Source organism: Rhinoderma darwinii, chromosome 6 (assembly GCF_050947455.1).
Source record: "Rhinoderma darwinii isolate aRhiDar2 chromosome 6, aRhiDar2.hap1, whole genome shotgun sequence".
Lineage (NCBI taxonomy): Eukaryota > Metazoa > Chordata > Amphibia > Anura > Rhinodermatidae > Rhinoderma > Rhinoderma darwinii.
In genome coordinates this window covers 142,310,985-142,326,970 of record NC_134692.1, presented here as the reverse complement: position 1 = coordinate 142,326,970, position 15,986 = coordinate 142,310,985, and the positions used below count along the sequence as shown (strand labels likewise).

The following is a 15,986-nucleotide window of genomic DNA, read 5'->3' as shown; positions in this document are numbered from 1 at the left end:
GATCTGCGATTGCGGTTTTGAGTGTCGAGCGTCACTTCTGAGTGTTTACACAATTTTATCTGTAATGAGACTTAGACTTTACCTTGGGTGGATCCCGACGATTTCATGTGACGTCTGATTTTTGGGGTGACCTGGGTCTGTCTGGTGGGATAAGTGGAGCCGGATGTCTGAGCGCCACTTATTTCCCTTGTTAAAAAAAAAAAAACCTTTCACGTTGAACTAAGTCAGATGTGTATATCCAGAGTGTTGTCAGTAAGACCCTATTCAGATATATCCAGCCGATCACCCCAGGACCGTGTTCTGAAACCTTCAGGGGGAGGGGCGGCGGCGGCCAAACATTTCCCCTGCAGCAGCCGGATATGTGATATGTGAACGTGTCCGGTGCGGAGGAACGCTCTGTGTTATCGGGTCTCTGCTCGTGGCACTTTACAAAAAACTGGAGCAGGCTTAGCGAGGTGGCATGCGGCCTTCCGCAGCTGGATAGATTTACTACAATTACGCCAGAAGTTGGCATAAATTATAGCGCAAATCTACTCCAGCTCACAGCTAGAGTATATTTGATGGGGGATGGGATATCAGGTACATTTGGGGTCCCGCGGTCCATTACTATAACCCCAGATATACAGATCCAGGTGGAGGGTGATCCCACTGCGGTATAATCTGATCCAGCAGTGGCGGCCGGCGCGGTGCTATTATTTCAGCGCTGACATGAAGCATTTTTTCCGTTATCTCCGACATCTGGACCTCTCAGCGCTCACAATTTGTCATTTACAAAAAGGATTTTATTTTCTTCCTTGTGTACAGAACATGATTATATCTACAGACGGAACAATTCTGCATCTCACTGTAATGTTCATTCAGATCCCAGCATCCTCCTTGTCTTGAAGAACTGAAGGATCTCAGAAACATGAGAAGAATCTACCGGGTCTCTCACCTCAGGCCTATCTACCCCGGCTTATAGTGAGAGGAGGTCCAGACAACTACCGACGTATAATGAGGCTGGACACAAGGTTCCTCCGGCCGACCTGGTCAGTAAGAACCCCATAATTCACAGAATGTCATATGGCAGATCCCTTGACCCCACAGGTGGCCAAATCATCAGTGTCATTGGAGACCCAGGCCAAACCCAACCCAGATCAGAGGCCACCAACTCTCCACCTTCTATTTAGGGAAGGTTCTTCTGGCGTCGTCAGACACATTATCAGGCTAAACACACGGTTTCTCCGGCCCACCTTGTCAACAAGGGCCTCATCATTAATAAAGTGTGCCAAGGTGCCCATATCTTCAGCACTGTCCCACAAACAGGTCTTGGAGGCCAAAACCTCAGACCAACAACCTTTCAGGCATTGGCTCTAGCTGCCAGTTTGCTAGTCTGGGACTGAAATGAAGACAAACAACACTCAAGCCTATTGGCTATTGAAACACTCAACCCCCGGTCGCTATGACCTTAAAGGACATCTCTCTAGCTCTTGAATGTTCCTCATATATTAAATCTTTCTAGTGCTTCACTTGTTAGAGCAGCAGTTTTTGATCCAGAAAAAGGAAGTTGCAACCGTAGTCGGCCATTGTGGAGACTATGGAGAGCTGCCTTTGGTCACCCAGTCACCCAGTCACCCAATAGCATATAAGTAATATAAAAACACTTCCTTTTTCTCCATATCTGTCAATCTTGAGTATGTCACTCCCGTAGTCACACCCCGATGCCTACCTGGATTATTTCATAAGGGGTAAGCACTCCTACACTGAACACCCACATGGCAGCCCACATACATCCTGGTAGCTATCAATGCTTCTTTCAGAATATCACATCAATGAACGACATAGTGTAAGTGTGCATTGTCAAAACATGGACGTTTTTTTACATAAAATAATAAAAATATGGTTTAAATGGAAGATAAAAGTAAAATTGACAGCAAACAGTCGTTTTGTTTATTTGAAAAAAATATTCTCATCCACAACTTCATGATAACTTAACGAGAAGCGAAGATTTAATTGTCACATTGTGTAATGTAGTTCGTAAAATGTCAACGATTCAATTTTATTTTTTTCCCCTCTCGTTCCCTCAGTAACAAGACGTCAACGGGAATCATTATCAGGATAGAAGTCTCTGCAGACTCCCAACATCTGTCCATCTCACACAGAAGACGGAGCCGCACGGGACTCTCACCGGACGAATTTGGCAAAACGGGGAAAGTCTATGATGAGCTGAAGGAAAATGAGGCTCTCTGCCTAGAGGAGGAGATAGATCTTCAATTCTGAAAGAAGAAGTTCCTGGTAAATACACAAATATATGGAAATGTAATGTCAGTCTAAGATGAACTACAGCTTTACAACAGTACAGTAAAGCGTTTCATAAGGGGATCCGAAAAAGGAAGTCAAAATGTTTGTTTATATTCCTATTCATATGGGCAGTATTATAGTAGTTATATTCTTGTATATAGGGGGCAGTATTATAGTAGTTATATTCTTGTATATAGGGGCAGTATTATAGTAGTTATATTCTTGTATATAGGGGACAGTATTATAGTAGTTATATTCTTGTATATAGGAGCAGTATTATAGTAGTTATATTCTTGTATATAGGGGCAGTATTATATTAGTTATATTCTTGTATATAGGGGCAGTATTATAGTAGTTATATTCTAGTATATAGGAGCAGTATTATAGTAGTTATATTCTTGTATATAGGGGCAGTATTATAGTAGTTATATTCTTGTATATAGGGGCAGTATTATAGTAGTTATATTCTTGTATATAGGGGCAGTATTATAGTAGTTATATTCTTGTATATAGGAGCAGTATTATAGTAGTTATATTCTTGTATATAGGGGCAGTATTATAGTAGTTATATTCTTGTATATAGGGGGCAGTATTATAGTAGTTATATTCTTGTATACAGGGGGCAGTATTATAGTAGTTATATTCTTGTATATAGGGGCAGTATTCTAGTAGTTATATTCTTGTATATAGGGGGCAGTATTATAGTAGTTATATTCTTGTATATAGGGGGCAGTATTATAGTAGTTATATTCCTGTATATAGGGGGCAGTATTATAGTAGTTATATTCTTGTATACAGGGGGCAGTATTATAGTAGTTATATTCTTGTATATAGGGGCAGTATTCTAGTAGTTATATTCTTGTATATAGGGGGCAGTATTCTAGTAGTTATATTCTTGTATATAGGGGCAGTATTCTAGTAGTTCTATTCTTGTATATAGGGGCAGTATTATAGTAGTTATATTCTTGTATATAGGAGACATATTCTTGTATATTGGGGGCAGTATTATAGTAGTTATATTCTTGTATATAGGGGGCAGTATTATAGTAGTTATATTCTTGTATATAGAGGCAGTATTATAGTAGTTATATTCTTGTATATAGGGGCAGTATTATAGTAGTTATAGTCTTGTGTATATAGGAGCAGTATTATAGTAGTTATATTCTTGTATATAGGGGACAGTATTATAGTAGTTATATTCTTGTATATAGGAGCAGTATTATAGTAGTTATATTCTTGTATATAGGGGCAGTATTATAGTAGTTATATTCTTGTATATAGGGGGCAGTATTATAGTAGTTATATTCTTGTATATAGGAGCAGTATTATAGTAGTTATATTCTTGTATATAGGAGCAGTATTATAGTAGTTATATTCTTGTATATAGGGGGCAGTATTATAGTAGTGTTATAGATTCTATGAAATCTATCTTCCCTACTGAAGCGTGAAGGGAGACACATTCAGTACATAACAAGTATTTAATTGACTCTTTGTGATAAATTCTTTTTACTATGTAACCTATAATTTTACCAGTGACTGGTGTGGCCCTTTAAGACTTGTTGAGATGAATCACGCACAAGCTGCTACCACTCACCTTGTGTGACATGTATTATAATGCGCCACTTTTGTATTTCATGTATAGTGGCTGCTGCTCTCTGAAATAATAAAAGAGGAGAATTTTACTGTCAAGGACGCAGCATTTGGTATAAACAGAATTTAATGGACCAAGAAGTCGGTTCAGCACTTTCTAAACATTGATTTCAGTAAATTCCCTCTGTTGTGACCTACAGGTGGATTATACGGCTTGTATACAGCAAACCTGTAAAATGTTATATTAGAATACAGTGGATTATCAGCACTGAAGCTAGAGGAAAGCACACCGCTTTCTGCAAAATGATAGAATAGTCTGGCCTTTAGTGTGGGAGGAAATGAGTGTGAATGATGGAGTTGTGTTTTACATAGTGCTGGGACTTCCTGCTTGGAGAGGGGAAGAGAGGGCTGTTTCATTCATTTAAATACTGGTAAAATTAAACCTGATGATAGACGTAATATTTCCCATTATACATTACATGCGTGAATTCTTTAAGTTGAAGAAAGGGGGGACAATTTTTATGATTACAACCTCTTGCTGGAAAGCAATTTATGGCACATAACATAATACCAGTCACAATTTGTGCAGTCATTTTCCATCAAATGGGCTACCTAATGACCAGGTTTTTTTAGCGACAGATGGGGAGGGGGTGTATATTTCACCGCTGATCCAGGAACCCCCTGTGACATCACTCAATGGTGTGCCTGAGTCTTGTTAGATTCAGTAAATCTTCCTACATCCCTCTCTTGCAGTTACGCTGCTCTATGTCCTGGTCCTCAATAAATGGTATTTGGCGAGTGTCCATCAATATGTAGGACATCTCGGACTCAGCATTGGACGGTTATGCCTGTCTCTGCAGGGTCAATCTCTGCCAGTTCTGTATTATTTTGGCATGTGTTAACTAGAGAAAATTTCTGCAGGAAAGCCCAAAGCTGCTGCCTGTGCCATTCATCAAACGCCAGACAGGACGGGCGGCTCAAACATCAACTCAGACTATAAATATATGTGAGCCGGATGTGGAGCTGAATATGGCTGACGGCCGATTTACTGAAGGGTCAAATTCAATGCTGTAATCTGAAAAATCTAAGACAGATAGAAATGAGACAGATAGAAATGAGACAGATAGAAATGAGACAGATAGAAATGAGACAGATAGAAATGAGACAGATAGAAATGAGACAGATAGAAATGAGACAGATAGAAATGAGACAGATAGAAATGAGACAGATAGAAATGAGACAGATAGAAATGAGACAGATAGAAATGAGACAGATAGAAATGAGACAGATAGAAATGAGACAGATAGAAATGAGACAGATAGAAATGAGACAGATAGAAATGAGACAGATAGAAATGAGACAGATAGAAATGAGACAGATAGAAAGAGATGAGAGAGAGAAAGAGATGAGAGAGAGAAAGAGATGAGAGAGAGAAAGAGATGAGAGAGAGAAAGAGATGAGAGAGAGAAAGAGATGAGAGAGAGAAAGAGATGAGAGAGAGAAAGAGATGAGAGAGAGAAAGAGATGAGAGAGAGAAAGAGATGAGAGAGAGAAAGAGATGAGAGAGAGAAAGAGATGAGAGAGAGAAAGAGATGAGAGAGAGAAAGAGATGAGAGAGAGAAAGAGATGAGAGAGAGAAAGAGATGAGAGAGAGAAAGAGATGAGAGAGAGAAAGAGATGAGAGAGAGAAAGAGATGAGAGAGAGAAAGAGATGAGAGAGAGAAAGAGATGAGAGAGAGAAAGAGATGAGAGAGAGAAAGAGATGAGAGAGAGAAAGAGATGAGAGAGAGAAAGAGATGAGAGAGAGAAAGAGATGAGAGAGAGAAAGAGATGAGAGAGAGAAAGAGATGAGAGAGAGAAAGAGATGAGAGAGAGAAAGAGATGAGAGAGAGAAAGAGATGAGAGATGAGAGAGAGAAAGAGATGAGAGATGAGAGAGAGAAAGAGATATGAGAGAGAGAGAGATATGAGAGAGAGATATGAGAGAGAGATATGAGAGAGAGATATGAGAGAGAGATATGAGAGAGAGATATGAGAGAGAGATATGAGAGAGAGATATGAGAGAGAGATATGAGAGAGAGATATGAGAGAGAGAGAGAGAGATGTGAGAGAGAGAGAGAGATGTGAGAGAGAGAGAGAGAGAGATGTGAGAGAGAGAGAGAGAGATGTGAGAGAGAGAGAGAGATGTGAGAGAGAGAGAGAGAGATGTGAGAGAGAGAGAGAGAGATGTGAGAGAGAGAGAGAGAGATGTGAGAGAGAGAGAGAGATGTGAGAGAGAGAGAGATGTGAGAGAGAGAGAGATGTGAGAGTGGGAGAGATGTGAGAGAGATGAGGGAGAGATGTGAGAGAGATAGATAGATATGAGATAGATAGATATGAGATAGATAGATATGAGAGATAGATAGATATGAGAGATAGATAGATATGAGAGATAGATAGATATGAGAGATAGATAGATATGAGAGATAGATAGATATGAGAGATAGATAGATAGATATGAGATAGATAGATAGATAGATATGAGATAGATAGATAGATAGATATGAGATAGATAGATAGATATGAGATAGATAGATAGATATGAGATAGATAGATAGATAGATAGATAGATAGATATGAGATAATCACCTGCGTCCTGGCTCATTCTTGGGGACGTCTTCTTTACTTGGGACTGCCTGTTGAAGGTGATTCCACTAAATGTTTGGTCTATGAAGGAGTCCAAGTCTTTCAGTTCATCGGTGGCTGTAACAATAAGTGATGACATGAGATCTGGAGACGGGATGTTCAGCAGATAAGTGACCTCATGCCCTTGACTTGGCACCTCTTTAGGTAGATGGGTCATCAGATGTTTTGATATTTCCGGTCACATTCTACCATATTACAGGCCTAATGCCTGAGGCTGCACCACTGAGATGTCCACGTCTGACTTCTGTCCGGTGCCGCGTTGTTCTCGGCTGTTTTTCTGCTTATTCCAAGTCATCACATCAGAACCGGTAAACTAATAGGGACCATAACTTGGTATATTGGGGGGTGGGTTTCTAAGCCTGATGTAGCCCAATATTTGCCCAATTGTGGGATCAGGTTATGCAATTTAGAATGAATTCTCAGTATCTGGGGTTTATATCGGTCATTTTACCTTCATTGCTGACCGGGCTTCCGGCTTCACTCGCGGGATTGGACTGGAATGAGAGGAAAAATCCAGAAAAATAGAAATGTAATAATCACATGATTTATATGATGCAGTTGAGCTGAATTTGTCCTTTGGCACAGCGCACAATGACACCATGATGTGTTTATCACTGGTTTTACATAGGATTGCAAGACCTTTCAGCTGCTTAAAAATCGATGGACATTGTAGACGGCAATGGTCATGTAGTGGCCATGAGGTGGCGCTATCATTTCCATTGTTGGATTATAATTTTTTATTCCAAGGGGCAAACTCCGGTTTCCAAGCAGTTCTGAGGCTTCCTGTAGATTATTTTAGGAGATGGAGAGAAGATCATGTTGGTTCCTCACAGCTCATTAAGTATCAGAAACCTCAGCGGTGGAGAAGTACATGTAATAGGGGCCGCAGACCCTCCCCATTACCTTACTCATCCAGTCACAGACTCCTCTGTTCAAATCCGACGACTTTTCCCGCACAACCGGAGTATCCGAAGAACGCCGACTACTAGACAAACAGATTAGTAAATTCAAAAGGGTGTATGGAGGGTGCGGAGGGGCGTACGAGGGTGCGGAGGGACGTACGAGGGTGTATGGAGGGGCGTACGAGGGTGTATGGAGGGGCGTACGAGGGTGCATAGAGGGGCGTACGAGGGTGCGGAGGGGTGTACAAGGGTATAATAGGATAGGTATATAGGGGGGTATATAATGGATAGTGGAAAGAATTGGGGGGAAGCAGCAGATAAATGTAAAAAGATTTAGTCACCAAACATCTCAAGCTTGAAATTGGCCTCATGAGGGGGAGACGCTGCAGTGAGATGTTTGGTGATTAAATCTTTTTACATTTATCTGCTGCTTCCCCGCAATTCTTTCCACTGTCCATGAGGGGAGGGGGGGGGGGGGTCATGTCTGCCAAGTCTTGCACCGACCGAGAGGTTGTTTGGCTACGATGCTGCTCCATACATTTGCTTTTTTGATGGAGTAGAAGGATGTATAGGGGGTATAAGAGAGCAGAGGGGAGTTGAAGGATGTATAGGGGGTATAAGAGAGCAGAGGGGAGTGGAAGGATGTATAGGGGGCATAAGAGAGCAGAGGGGAGTAGAAGGATGTATAGGGGGCATAAGAGAGCAGAGGGGAGTAGAAGGATGTATAGGGGGTATAAGAGAGCAGAGGGGAGTAGAAGGATGTATAGGGGGGTATAAGAGAGCAGAGGGGAGTAGAAGGATGTATAGGGGGCATAAGAGAGCAGAGGGGAGTAGAAGGATGTATAGGGGGGTATAAGAGAGCAGAGGGGAGTTGAAGGATGTATAGGGGGGTATAAGAGAGCAGAGGGGAGTAGAAGGATGTATAGGGGGGTATAAGAGAGCAGAGGGGAGTTGAAGGATGTATAGTGGGTATATGAGAGCAGAGGGGAGTTGAAGGATGTATAGTGGGTATATGAGAGCAGAGGGGAGTGGAAGGATGTATAGGGGGGTATAAGAGAGCAGAGGGGAGTAGAAGGATGTATAGTGGGTATATGAGAGCAGAGGGGAGTTGAAGGGTGTATAGGGGGTATAAGAGAGCAGAGGGGAGTAGAAGGATGTATAGGGGGGTATAAGAGAGCAGAGGGGAGTAGAAGGATGTATAGGGGGGTATAAGAGAGCAGAGGGGAGTAGAAGGATGTATAGGGGGGTATAAGAGAGCAGAGGGGAGTTGAAGGATGTATAGTGGGTATATGAGAGCAGAGGGGAGTTGAAGGATGTATAGGGGGTATAAGAGAGCAGAGGGGAGTGGAAGGATGTATAGGGGGGTATAAGAGAGCAGAGGGGAGTAGAAGGATGTATAGTGGGTATATGAGAGCAGAGGGGAGTTGAAGGGTGTATAGGGGGTAGAGGGGATATAAAAGTACTTTTTTAATTATATAGCGCCAACATATTCCGCAGCGCTGTACAGAGGTTGTCTTCACTTGCTGTCTCAACTGGGGCTCACAATCTATAGGGGTATATTTTTGAAGTGTGGGAGGAAGTGGGGTCACCCCAAGGAAATCCACTCAAACACTGGGAGAACATACAAACTCCAAGTTTGTATGATAGAGGGGTATATGATATAATAATGGGGTGTATAGGGGAGTAGGGTGTGTACAGGGGTGTATAAGATAATAGTAGGGTGTATAGGTGAGTAGATGCGGATAGGGGAGTCAAATGGTATTTAATGTAGTAGAGGGGGTGTATAGTGGAGTAGATGGGGACAGAGGAGTAGTGGGGTGTGTAAGGGAGTAAAGTGTGCATAGGGGAGTAGAATGGTATTTGATATAGTAGTGGGGTGTATATGGGATTAGATGGGGGATAGTGGATGAGGGGGGTGTATGAGATAATTGTGGGGTGTATAGGGGGCAGACATAATGACCTTTTCCTGATTGACCCCATCCTCTCCTGTATAGCCTGCAGCCACCTCGTCCTCTCCACATTGCAGTCTGCGGCCTGAAACACAAAAAGTTCTAATATCCAGATATTTTATTGGTTCAGACGGCGGCTCCTAATATATTCTATATTATTCATAGTCCAGCACCCCCCATGTGTTGTGTAAATAAATACATTGTATTGTTCCCTGTTATCAGCCATTTCCAATAGTGGCCAAGATCCTTAGACTTACCAGTAAAATGACTTTTCCGTTCCTCAGGGTCATCTCCATCGGGTACCGGGATCCCATGGTGGCCGCACTAACTAATGACAGCACCTGGACCGGGCACAGGAAAATAATAAGGGGGAACCTGTAATAATCTGAAGTCTTATTATTTATATGTAGCCCCCAATACTCACATCCCGGACATCGATGGTGCCCCAGAGCTCCCCCTGCAGGAAAATAAAAAATGATATTCAGACCCCGTGTAGTGGTTAGATTATAAAGGAAATTCCATCATAGTCTCAGGTCATTCCAATCAGATCTATAATTTACGGAAATGAGCAAGAGGTTGTCATAGCCCCGCCCCATTATTCTCTGGGTGCAGGACACTCCTGCAGACTTTGCTGGCAGGTCTGACAACCCCCGTCCCGATCACTGCCTGTTGTCATGATCCTAATGATCGCAGCACGGGGGTTTCCAAGTCATTTTGGGAAGTTAGGAGACGACTGTTTACATATTCGGATAGAGTTCTCCTTTAAGTCTTCCATGTCTTACCTCCTTGGCATTACTTCCTCGCATCTTGAAATATGACAGCTTCACCCCTTTCAGTATAAACTGGTATTTCCTCCACTGGAACTTCTGCTCAAAGGGAACAAGAAATGATTATATAACAATATATCAACCTGCAGAGTAAACATTCACCCCGCCACACAGGAGCTGACAATCTAATTCCAATACTCGGGGACATAGATAACAATGGCGTCCATGTTTCGTATTTATAAGTGTCCCAGGACGCGCTCCCTTTAGATGATTTCTATGATGACCTGATTCTGATTGGCACTTTAGGGACCAATTCATGGCAGCAGTCAGGGGGTGAGAAGTAGCAGCCCGCCCCCCTGACTCCTGAGAATAGAGGACTCCACCTGTTCCTCAGGAGTCCAGACAAGTGTGTCATGTGACCCCTCGCTGATTGGCTGAATAGAAGGGGGGGGGGCAGTGATCATCTCTTTTAAAGCCCCCGATTGGCTCTTTGGGAGACATTTAGGACATAGAATTGCACCCTCTATTTCAGGGTTATCGGAGCACCCCCCGATGTAAAGAGTCTAATAAACCCTTATAATAAACCGTTGTGTCCACAAATACTGAATCAAGTTCTGGTCTAGAAGATCGACATGATCCAGATCACCACCTCTGACGTTTACCTGCTATTTATTCTCATCCGTATTGGCTACTTTGTACTTCTGCTCCATTACGACTATGATCAGTGACTCCAACTTAGTGGCATTGTCTGTAGGAGCCTGAGGTAGTCTGAAATCCACCTTCTTCCCCATGTTTTACACTGCAGCTCTGCTCCATTAGGACAATAATCAGTGACTCCAGATCAAGGTCCTTTTACACGGGCCAATTATAGGGCAAACGAGTGGTTACACAGCGCTCGTTCTCACTCATTGCCTTGTGTAGACAGAGTAACGATCAGCCGATGAGCGAGCGCACTCTTGTTCATCGGCCGTGCGGTTTCTGCAGCCGAAAATATTATCGTTGTCGCAGCGCGTCTTGGTGTGTAAACAGAGAGACGCGCTACCGACATGATAGGAATGTAGGGGGACGAGCGATCGGAGTAACGAGCGCGCGTCTCCATACATTACTGATAACAGATCCTTGTGAAAAGCGCAAACGAGCGCCGATCAACGAGCTGTCTCATTGATCCGCGCTGGTTTACACGGCCCACGTCGGACCATGTAAGAGGACCTTTAGCGGTATTGTCTGAGGTAGTCTGAAATCCACCTCCTTCCTCATTAGACACTCAGGTTGCTGCTGCCTCTCCCCTATGCTTTACACTGCAGCTCTGCAAATTCAGATCGACTGCTGTGTATAGAAGTTCAGCAGGAAGTCAGAACATGAGGAGCTTATTACCATTACAGCAAGGACAGCATGAAAACAAGCAACAGAAAAATAAACATCCAGTGAAAAACCGGCGCCAGGAGTGACGTCCGCAGATACAGGACATGTGATGTAAGCGATCCCCATATATATATATCTATACACTGTATACATATATCTGTGCTTATGTTTTGCAGCGTCCCCTCTTCTCGCAGCAGCCATTTTTTTCTCACCAGATTTTGCCGCCTCTTCTCTAGGATTCCAGTGATCTCGCTGTGGTCTGTGTGGTCCATGCTGGGGGTGAGCCCGTCCCTCGGGCACCGGTTGGTATGTGATGTTGTTTGGCGGCAGGTCCTGCGGGCTCCTGGACTTTGCTTCCGTCTTTGCAGTTATTGCTTATATCAAAGTTCACCGGATAGAGGGATTTCTGTGATGTCACGCTGCGGTCACTGGGATCCGGTTACATAATTGCGGATTTTCCGTCCACTTCTTGGGATGAATGATTGATGACTTCACTGACGGGCTGTGGATTTGCTATAAATTAATGATGAGGTTTATAATAAAAAGAAAAGTTCTCATGAAAGGGACAGAAACAGACGGATTCAAAACCCGCAGTGAAAGTCCATTCATGATAACAATGGCGCTCTACGCTGCCCCGTGGTTTACTCTTGTGCGGTTTTTGCTTCGTTTCTCCTGCAGAGGGCGCCATAGGGAAAATAAGGAAAAATATCACAGCTGCTGAGAATATCAAGGGGGGGGGGGGGGGGAGAGCCTTTTTATTAATATATTGTATTGACTCCTCGTTATTGTTACGATCTCTGCTTGCTCTCAGTGAATAGTGACATGGATTGTTTACATTGAGGCTAGTAACATCCTGAGCATGTTCTGCTGACACAGGTACAGCACTCCGTGCCAGAGAGGTCTGATACACTGTAACGAGTCCTGCACCTGTGTATCAGCACTGTGTCTTGTAATGAGTGCTGTACATGCATCAGCAGGACATCATCAGGATGGGTTTTCATCCTCACTGTAAACAATTAATGTTTACATTAACAGCAAGCAGAGATCTTGACAATAATAAGGAATTGAAACACCAACTATATTAAAAAGTTGCAAAACTTTTCATTATAGAAGGATTAAAGTGAATCTCCCCTCTTCATTATCCAGTCCTGTCAAGGTCCCACTTTTTGTGCACATTTATTTCTTTATAGCAGACAGCACTCCATTTTCCTGATACAGAGCTCCAAATCCTCTGCATAGACAGTTACATGATAATATTCTGACTTCCTGCAGACGCCACTAGGGGGAGCTCTCCGCATACTGTTATTGAGTTCTATGTGTAAACCGTATGCAGTGAGCTCCCTCTAGTGGTGGCTGCAGGTAGACATAGTTGTATCATGTAACTGTCTATGCAGGGGATTTGGAGCTCTGTATCAGAAAAACGGAGCTCTGTCCACTATACAGATGTATGAATATGTTAGTGTAGCTTTTTGGGCCTATTTAGATCTAAAATAAAAGTGTCCGAGGATGAACATTAACTTTACGCTTTATTTCCATAAAATCCCAAACCCTTTTAATAGGCATATCAGTGTACAGATTATTCCTGAAAGACTCTGTGCTGCTGTGATTTCACCAATTAGCCGCTGATAAACACTGCTCAGCTGTAGTCTACGTCCTGTGACATCACTGATATAATGAGGTCACTGAAGTCTGGACCAGGAGACAAATATCTGAGTGATGTCAGGGAGGAGATGCTGCGAATTTGGATTCTTTAACCCCTTCCCGTCATAAACAACTTTCAGATTTTCATTTTAGTTCCCCCCCCCCCATTTTCCATCTATATAGTCCTATGACGGCTTGATTTTTGCGGGACGAGTTGTAGTTTTTTGTAGCACCATTTATATTGCCGTATAATGTACTAGGAAATGGGAAAAAAACTGCGATTCCTCCATGGTTTTTTGTGTGCCATTTTTACGGAATTCCCTGTCCAATTAAAACAACATGTTAACATTATTCTGAGGGTCAATACGATTACGGTGATACCAAATATATAGTTTTTTTCTATATTTTATTACTTTTACAAGTAAAAACCGAAGTGTAAAAAAATAACATTTATTTTGTGTCGCCAAATTCCGAGAGCCAGAAAGTTTTTTATTTTTCTGTCGATTAAGCGGTATGAGGGCTTAACTATTGCGGGATAAGCTGTAGTTTTTAATAATACCATTTTGGTGTAAATGTGACGGTTTGATCACTTTTAATTTCATTTTCTGTGGGAGACGAGGTGACCAAAAAATAGAGATTCTGGCGTTTACAATAAAAAAAAATTTACGGCGTTCACCGTGCGGGTTAAATAACGATATATTGTGATAGTTCAGACTTTTACGGACGCGGCGATACCAATTTATGTTTATTTTTTTTACTATGCTCTGGGGGGAAAATGGGGGTTTTTTGAACTTTCAATTTTTTTAATTTATTTTTGACACAAAAAAAAACTTTAACTCATTTTTACTTTTTTCGTTAGTCCAGTGATCGTTAGAACACGACATACTGAAATATATTAGTATTGCAGTATATCATGCAAGCGATCTGACAGGCAACTATTAAGCCCTGCCGGAGGCCAGGGGACGCTCATTAAGCCGCCAGGCAGCCATAGCAACCATCGCCCCCGGGGGGCGCGATGAGCTTGTTAGACGGGGTCGCCCCCATCTTTCTGACGATTTAAATGCTGCGGTCGGTATTGACCGCAGCATTTAACGAGTTAAACTAGCGGGATAGCGCTTGAGTGCGATGCCGCTAGTTACTCTGAAGTGTCGGCTGTAACATACAGCCGACTCCGGCATCGTATGGAGCGGGCTCAGTGCGTGATCCTGCTCCATACTTCCCCTACACGACTTTGGCATATGAATACGTCAAATGTCAGCAAGGGGTTAAAGGGTAACTAAATGTTCAACAAACTTCTGACGTCATAAGTTTTGATTGGTTGGGGTCTGAGCACTGAGACCCCCGCCAATCGCTAGAACGCAGCAGCTGAAGGTCTCGTGTGTGCGCTCGGCCGCTTCGTTTATGTTCGGCTTTTTCCGGAAATAAATGTATCTGTGTAAGAAAGTCTATGACCCCGCACTCCGATACATCGGCTTTCCTGAGAAACCTGAACAGTAACGAAGCGGATGAGCGCGCACACCAGACCTTCTGCCGCTTCGTTCTAGAGATTGGTGGGGGTCTTAGGTTTTGATTGGTGGGGGTCTTAGGTTTTGATTGGTGGGGGTCGAGCACTATGTCAGAAGTGTGTTGAACATTTAGTTACCCTTTAATAAGTTCATCGAGGTGGCGGGGCTGACCCCCAACATCCGTTGGGACAATATGGATAGATTGGGGGAGTGGCTCTGCCTCAGGAGTCTGATGACATCAGCGCTTACCTTCTCCCACATTCTGCAATGAAAGGCTGCGAGAACTACAACTCCCATCATGCAGCAGTGGTGAGTAAAATATACAGCGGTCCAGTGTATCCGTATCCTGTGTGCAGCTGCTTCTCGGTAGTCGGCGTGATCCGTCCTGTGCTGATAACGGAGGTCAAATCCGATCATTGCACCTTAGACGCCAACAGTCCGCCCCCTGCACACGACCCTAATGTTTATCTATAATTCCGAATAATCTGCGGACCCTTCATTTCTATTGGCCACAGACACTTCTGCATGTATTTATGGGTGTGTCCGGGCCGTAGAACCGATCCGCAAAATATAGAACTATATGTCCCATTCTTATCCGCCGTTGCAGCACGGAGTCCCCGTAGAAGTCTATGGGCGCGTGCAAAATTGTGGACGGCTACGGATGTGCATCTATAGCCGTCCGTAATTGCGGAAGCCTTGCTATGCGATAGCCGGGGATTCCCAGAGGAAATGACGCCTGAGCGATCATGTGACCTTTCCAAGGGGTTGGGTCATATTGGTGACATCATTTGTAGCCTCCCTTTTTTTGTGGATCCATAAATATGGAGGCACTACAGACCGTACTGGCGGACATCATGATAGATATGCGGAGGACTACAGATCCGTATTTGCAGACAGTAAAAAAAACATTGCGGTCGTGCGCTTGAGGCCTTAGGGTATGTTCACACGGCCTATTTACGGACGTAATTCGGGCGTTTTTGCCCCGAATTACGTCTGAAAATAGCGCCTCAATAGGGCTGACAAACATCTGCCCATTGAAAGCAATGGGCAGACGTTTGTCTGTTCACACGAGGCGTATATTTACGCGCCGCTGTCAAATGACGGCGCGTAAATAGACGCCCGCGTAGAAGAAGTGACCTGTCACTTCTTTGGCCGTAATTGGAGCCGCTATTCATTGACTCCAATGAATAGCAGCGCTAATTACGGCCATAATTAACGCGGCGTTCAAGCGCCTGCACATGCCGTTACGGCTGAAATTACGGGGATGTTTTCAGGCTGAAACATCCCCGTAATTTCAGCCGTTACG

At 43.3% G+C, this 15,986-nt stretch overlaps 1 protein-coding gene and 1 long non-coding RNA gene across 3 annotated transcripts in view; both read left to right on the top strand.

Moving 5' to 3' along the window:
- The window catches only part of LOC142656537 (nmrA-like family domain-containing protein 1), a 396,968-nt gene that overhangs the window by 36,729 nt on the left and 344,253 nt on the right, over window positions 1–15,986 (top strand). The window lies entirely within an intron of this gene.
- Window positions 846–12,245, top strand: LOC142655989 (uncharacterized). Of its 2 annotated transcripts, none has more exons than XR_012849573.1 (4): window positions 846–1,028; window positions 2,067–2,274; window positions 11,477–11,645; window positions 11,750–12,245. It is a non-coding gene; the product is annotated as an uncharacterized LOC142655989 (long non-coding RNA). The 2 variants fall into 2 exon arrangements; XR_012849574.1 differs by having other exon boundaries at window positions 11,433–11,645.